This window comes from Anarrhichthys ocellatus, unplaced genomic scaffold (assembly GCF_004355925.1).
Source record: "Anarrhichthys ocellatus isolate YVR2014 unplaced genomic scaffold, GSC_Weel_1.0 scaffold33, whole genome shotgun sequence".
NCBI lineage: Eukaryota > Metazoa > Chordata > Actinopteri > Perciformes > Anarhichadidae > Anarrhichthys > Anarrhichthys ocellatus.
Genome location: NW_022280063.1, coordinates 3,307,790 through 3,314,587, shown reverse-complemented (window position 1 = coordinate 3,314,587; position 6,798 = coordinate 3,307,790).

Below are 6,798 nucleotides of genomic sequence, written 5' to 3'. Positions count from 1 at the left end.
TACCCAAACCATGATGTTGACCAAGTTGTTTTTGTGCTTAAATCTAACCAAACCTGAACCACAGGGTTGTCAGATAAGAAGATTGTTTTATTTGTGCAAAGACGGTGAGAGACTATTCAACTATAGGACTTACAGTATACGTTGCTCTGGGTGTCAACGTGCTTCACTGTTGCCTCTGACCTGGACATTGATACTCTTTTGGATCGGGTGATGGTTGTCTCGTTCTGTTGGTGCTGTTTATATTTGTATGCTGCTCTTGAACAGGTCTCTTAAATAAGAGATACGAGTCTTATTGGGACTTTAACCTGGTTAAATGGAAGAATAAAATTGTAATTTAATGTGCATATGGACATATGTTTAAAACAAAAAGAAATATGCCTCGAAAGTCAAACAGTATTTTACTGTTGCTGATTACTGGTACCCACATGAAAAAGACAAACCTTTCAATTTCCCTAAACACACTTTATGCAAATCAGCCCCGCTTCAAAGCAATATTAGCTTGTTTTCATTCCAATTTCCATTTTTAATTGGCATTTTTATATGTTATTACCAAATTTCAAGTGAGTTAGAGTTGAGCACGGCCTGCCAGCCGGCGTAGGCGCCGTTCAAAATCCATCTTCAAACAACTCCATCACCTCACTCTATGGAGTCCCCGGTGATGAGGGACCTGGCCTTCAGTCTGCTTTATTCTATTATAGAGCAGCTCATGAAAAAAACAACTTCCTCTCTGCTCATCCCCAAAATACGATTTCAATTGATTAAGTGCCACGGTTGGAAAGGAGCATCATCAGATTTGACCAAAGTCTCTCCGCGTGTTGCCACGGCTCCAAATGGGTGAGAAAGTCTGCGAGTGGGAAGATAAATGTATAGAGAGGAGGAGGAGGAGGAGGAGGAGGAATGTGCAAAGACGGAAAGGAAGGGACAGAGCAGAATGAAGGGGAGCGTGATGGATATTTGGGAGGATGTGGCGGCGATGGAGGGGTGTGGAAAGAAAAAGCAAGACCTGGAGATTTCTGCCCGATCCACAGCATAATCATCCAATGTGTCTCCATCTGGCTTGGCAAAGACATCATTAAGAAAACCCGAGGTCGTCTGGGTTCACGGAGCCGCCGAGGCTCAGCCTCACTCCCATCCCTCCCGCCACTGAATTTGTATAATTTACCTCCATTTCCAGTCTCTTTTGAAAATAACCTGTTTGACCCCTAATGTGGAGAAGTCAAAAAGTTGTGTCTAAATGAAATGGATGGCTGAGAGACTCCCCGCGAGTGTGGGGCCAGTCAATAGCCTGGCAGGGAGATGCTGATGCTGATTGTAGGAGATGGCAGCACTTCGGACGAGTTGTTTAGGTATGCAGGATGAGCAAGAGAGGCCCACGGAGAGAGCGAGAGAGAGAGAGAGAGAGAGAGAGAGGGAAAGAGACGAGAGAGCTGGTGATGGGAGGGAAATGAAAAGTTGAAGTGTGCCCTTCCCTGAGGTGATTTGTACAAGTGACCCCAGATTGAAGGAATGCTCAGTGGCATGCATACTCTTCTGCAAAAAAAAAAAAAAGGCGTGTGTTCTGTTTATGTTTCATATTCCGTCGTGATGATGCTGCACTCTCAGGGAAGGAGGAGCAGAGGGGGACGGTGGTGCAGTGGAGGAGTGATTACCCGGCGTGGAGCTGAGGGATGAGAGCCGAACGGGTATTTTATTTTGTCAATTGGAGTGTGCAAATGGAAATGTCAGAGCGGCTGGAAAACTAATGAATCTGATAGGAGAGATGCCACCTCTCCTGCCGAATGCCTGATCAATTGCCATTGTCTTCTGCGGGCGCCGATGTTTCTCGTTGTTATTTTTTGATGGTTTTCTCCGCCCGGCCGGGCTGTTTGCGGTTAAGAGTTTGATGGCAAACTTTGAGTCAAGGAAATAAAGGAATCGATCCAAGACGGGAATCAATGCTTTCATCTGTTACTTACAAGTCTGGGCCTGTGAAAAGTGATTCTGGATTAGAATTTCCTAACTCGGTTAGCAAAGTAAACAAACAGAAGAGGGTGTTGCCAGCCCCTGAACGATTTGCCTCTGCCCAGATCACGGTTAAAAAAACGTCAATTTGCACTCTTTTATTTCCACATTTCTATTTAGTGACAGATACTAAAAATTCCCTAATGGCAATAACAGAAAACAAGTTGTCTCACTTCAATCAAGCAAGTGACTTTCATAACCTTGGAGCGTTTTTTGTGCATTAGTGGCACAAAATGACAGATGTGTTTAGTTTAAATTTAGACTGACAATGATCTAGCGCGCCGGGGCTTTGTGCTTGTTCGCTCACAATTTCTGGTTACTTGATGAGTGCTGCAAAGACTGCAAGCGGGATGAAAAGAAGGAAAAAAAATACCTGCATTTGCACTATTCTATTTTGACAAGCAGGCTAATTTCTGCCGAGGGTCATCAATATTTCTGACACTTCAGTGGTGGCATAAATATAGAATGAATGTCCCTTTGTTGTGCTCGGGGAGCTACAACCCTCCGAGCATCAACACAAATCACTTGGATCTGATTGTTAGCTTGTTCAGTCAGTCGACGAGACTGTCACCGGTCCCTCAGGAGTCTGTCTGCTTTCAATATCATGCATCATAAACAATATCCAATTTGGACTATTGAACTATGAAAATACACGACGCGAGCGAGCGAGGGAGGGAAATGGCAAGAAATCAACCAGCTGTATGAGTGATGAGTAAAATCACTGGTTTGTTGTTTTGTCTTTGTGGGGGGAAAACGTGTGTTGCTGAATCTTACCATTAGAATAAAGGTGTCCATTCGTTTGGCTGCACACCTGAATCACACACTAATGTGGCTTTGGTTGAGTTTTATCAAAGTATCTCTCTCTGTGTCCTGACTGCTGTGGGCTTCAGACCTCTTTGTTCTAAGAGCGGTCCCGCTCCTTTGATTGAATCCCCCCTCATTACCTCCGTTCCCTCTTGATTTCCTTCTCCGTTCACACCTTGCTAATCCTCCGCCAGTGACTGGCACTTGCTCAACCTTCACAGCCTCCCTTTGAAGCCCGCAGGGCGGACTGGGCAGCAAGCGTCTCCCGGGTCCAAAGCGAAAGCCCATGGAGACAGAAATAGTAATTTCTTAAAAATGGAGACGCAGCAAAGACTTCCACTAATGGCCTGCAGGACTAGGAGCGAGGAACCAGGCCCTTGTTATCGTCCATGTTCTTTTGGACGCACTTCAGAGGGCCGAGGGAAGCCGTCTCCTTCGACAGAAGAGACGGGGCTTACAAATGGTACAGATCTCTACAGCGAGTCGCGCAGAGAGTACATAAATAAGACTTTTAGTCATATTCATTTATTTTAGGACATTTTTCTTTACTGATCTCAACATATTCAGCAGAAGGCCTTCACAAAACTCCGGTATGGCTTTTCATTCCCCAGTGAGAGAAAAAAATATTAACATGGCGAATAATTTGTTATTGGGACAATAATAAATGTGATGGTATTCCACAGCCTGCTGCTAATTTCACCATTAACATAATACGATTTAATAGGTCACTCAGTTTCTTTTATTTCATAGATGAACAGCTTTCATTCAGTAGAAACATCATTTTAGATGCATACATTATGAAGGAGAGCAGATTGCCAAACTGTTAACTACCCCATTCCCTTCATTTCAATTGCAAATAATCTGGATAGATAATTTATGTAAACACAATTATCATCGATATGAAACGGCCATTCAGTTTTGCCGTTATCTCGACTAAACTGGTTTGATTTGTCTTATCTGGAGATGAGAGGAAACAAGAGACACATCAACAGAGAGGAGGACAGAAAGAGAAAAGGGAATCTATCACAAAGATAATGAAGATCAAACACAGGCCTTTGGTTATTGTTATTCTAGTTACCAGGGAAGCGTGTAATGAACTGAAGCAATATGGTTGTTTTGTGTAACCTCACTGCGAGCCGCATGCTGCTCCACAGTGTGTGGAGTCACACAGAGCCGCCATCCACACATACCGGGGGGGTTGGGAGGATGATCGATGGTGCACCACAGCTATTTGTGTGTTCATTTTGAGAGCAAGTTAAAAAATCCCGGTGTAAATAGCTCTGACAGACGGCAGGGAGACGCATACAAAGACATCTTTTCTCCTGAAGCTTGATGAGCATGAAAACCTGAGCAAGGGACCAAGCGGACGAGTGTCGTGTGTGTCAATATGCTCGCAGTTTGCTCAGGTATGAGCAGTCATTTGAAACATAAGAGCGAGAGGTGCATTGCTTTATCTGCCCCGATGTGTTCCTCCATTGAATGGCCCTCATGAGCCTCGGCCCCCATCTAATAAAAGTCCATCCCTCTGTCCACCCAACGTCATTACATTAAAGAATAAGGCCACCCGTCATGATGAAAGAGACAATTTATTTAGGTCATACACCCCTTTTTGCTGCCGCATTGCTAAAGTACACAATGCTCTCTGGAGCGCAGCAAAGGACTGTGATGCTGAAATGTAGTTCAGATAACTCACAACATTGAGCGATAAAGAATACCAATAACCGTGGAATAGTTATACATTGAGGAGGATTGAAAAGGAGCCGGTAAAAGTTAGTTTTTATCCGGTTTTCCACCAGATGCTGATAATCTTTTGAGGGAAATAAAACTGTTCTTTTTGTCAGATTTATTACCAGATTGCATGATTTTTTTTTTCATCATCTCTGGTATGTAAGATCCAGAATAAAAATACAAACCGATCCTACAAAGAACCAATCCAACCCAAAAAGATCAATTTAATTGAATCACATGATCAAGGGAAATGAACTAAATGTACTTTCATTAAAAGTATAAATGGTATACATTGACACTGAAACATTTTAGTCAGTCATTGAGGTTAGTTTATAGATATATTTAAATTAGATTCAGAACTCACTTTGGTGGAAACTGGTCATGCAATTTAACATCTCAATTTAATGTTGGAGTGCCTCTAATCTGATTTATTAACTGAAACAAGCATCTGAGAGCCTTGCAGAGCAGTGGCCCTGAGCTACCCAGAGGGCCACACTTACACGAACTCGCATGCACGAAAAGCGCGTGCAGCCGGCACGATGTCAACAAAGCTCGGAGAAGAAAAGAATATTTATGCTATATTAATGTTCAGATTGTTAAATACAGCTACTTTAAGGTGGGTCCTTATTTTAAATGCACTACTGTACAGCTGCCATGAACATGTGCTGCTTGAGTGCTGAGCATGGTTGTTACTCATGTTGCACATGTGCTCTAGATAATGTCATCTAGAATTAACAAATAGATAATAATTTGTTTCCAGCTGACAAAAATACAATTATCATGAAAGTATTTTAACATTAAAAGGGTGCAGAATGGCTGTTTATCTTTTATTTCTCTCTTTGTTTGGATGCATTGTGGCCAGTCTGTGTGAACACATCACTAACTGGTCAACAGAAACACACATTCAGTTAGACGTGCCAGTAATCTAAAAAACAAACTTTATTTCTATGTTTTGTTTTGTGTCTAAGAGTCTTTTGTCATGCTGTTATCTGCTATCCCTCTAAAATAATGTTTCCTTATTATTATTGTGACTAAATTGTTCAATTTTGTTATCTGCTCTCTGAAAAGAAACAATTTATTAATTGCTGCAAAGAGTCAAACTCTGAAAAACAGTAACAAGTGAATAAAATATGGTACTAAAGGTGCATTAATGAGACCAGCACATGGATTTTTCTGCATGTTTATGTATTCTTTACTAAACGCTCTTGCACTTAAAACTCACTAAAGTTGAATTCATCATGTTCCATGTCCTCCATGTCAACTCTCCCCTGGTTAAATACAACAGTTGGCACAGATGCTCTATCAATTTGGCCAGTGCATAATTACCACTGAGTAAATTGGCAATTATTCATGCTTTTGGCAAATATTAGTTATACGGGCATTCATTATTTCAAAAAGCCCTGGAGACGGACTTCAGAGTGGTAACCCGCATCAACAACTATTACCCGACTCTTCTTCAGGCCTTCCCTCTGCCTGCAGCAGGTCGTTTTACAGATGGTTCTGAGTGAAGCATTAGCCCGCCGTACAAAAGGTGGTACTTACGCAGAGACAGTAACCGTAGGTGGCTCCTCCACCATCTCACAACAAGACATTAATGTTCAGTGATGATTAATGCGGGCTGCCGTGAATATCGATGGCCTCTGTAGCGCTAATGACTCTGATGGGAGCGATGGTGCATCTGTGTCGTGGGGTTGACGATGCTTTATGAAACCTACTAAGAAAAGGGTGTTCCTCCATGTCCTTGCTTGTTAGCCCCCCAATCCCAATCTATCAGTAATGTGAGCACATGCATGTGAATAACTCATTAGTCACTGCATCGATCGGCTGCATGCCCACTTCATAGAGGAGACGGACAAGGGGAGGCAGCAATCTATCAGTGGCTCGGGAAACCAATCGTCTATTTGTGAATGCGTCTTTCAATTAGCAGGAAAGCACTCTGTGATGTAATATTATTCCCACATTCAATCCAGGTTCATATTTGACTGCGGTTCAGGACTTATTGACCCGTATTCATCAGTATGTTGGGTCCGCTTCCTCCTTCACATGTGGAATTTCAGTGATGCCATGCAAGCTGTGAATCATAGGGAATATATGTAAATGCGAAAGCAACACTCTGTCGGGTGCAGGAAATGGAAGTGACTAATGGCAGCTGTGTTTTGATGGGACACTTTCCCTGTATGTTAATGGTTTCGCATGCACATGGATGTGTGTGCGTACTCGTGTGGTTATGTCTACTGCAGAGGGGGGGGGGGGGGGGGGGGGGGG